Genomic DNA, 623 nt, shown 5'->3' on the forward strand with positions numbered 1-623 from the left:
TTTTTTTTGTATATATGTAACACAATTCACTGCAAACATGTAAAACAGCCACAGAAAATAGAAACAGTCTAATCAGGTGGAGCGTGGTTATTTATTCTAATCCGAGTTTCATTTCTACCCACTCCAGTGATAAGAGTGTTTTCGTTTTCAACAGGTTCTTGTGGCATATATATATATATATATATATATATAAAACCAGCTTAAAATAATATTTTTGAGTATTTCTTAATTCAAAATGTAAATCAGGAGCAGAAGAAAAAATGCTATTTGAGAAAGATGGAATTTGTTTTGTAGAAACTACACTGGGAATACCTCAAGCTCCCAGCTCTTAGCAACAGGGAGGGGAGCGGGAGTGGGGTTAGCTTCGTACCACAACTCAGAGGTGATGAACTCGTATCACTCTCGAGAAACTATGTCCTTTTATGCTAAAAACAGCATAATCATAGTTAAAAGACCACTGCTCACAATTTGAAATTGTCTTAAGTGTGCAGAAGGTGACAGATCACCTCCATCTGCTTCTTTTCTCATATTGCAACAGCTCAGCGTGAAACCACAACACAAGCAGCAGACAGCACAGAGGTGTGCAGCAGGGATCTCCAACAGGGGGGTTTGTTTCATTACCT

The 623-nt window shown here is 38.0% G+C and overlaps 1 long non-coding RNA gene across 1 annotated transcript in view; it reads left to right on the forward strand.

Annotated features, from left to right (window-relative positions):
• Positions 1 to 250: 250 nt before the first annotated feature.
• LOC118599792 overlaps positions 251 to 623 on the forward strand; it is an 870-nt gene continuing 497 nt past the window's right edge. Inside the window, exon 1 of the long non-coding RNA XR_004949295.1 lies at positions 251 to 579. This is a non-coding gene — a long non-coding RNA (uncharacterized LOC118599792). The remainder of the gene's footprint in view (positions 580 to 623) is intronic.

The sequence above is a fragment of the Oryzias melastigma genome, linkage group LG16 (genome assembly GCF_002922805.2).
Source record: "Oryzias melastigma strain HK-1 linkage group LG16, ASM292280v2, whole genome shotgun sequence".
Lineage (NCBI taxonomy): Eukaryota > Metazoa > Chordata > Actinopteri > Beloniformes > Adrianichthyidae > Oryzias > Oryzias melastigma.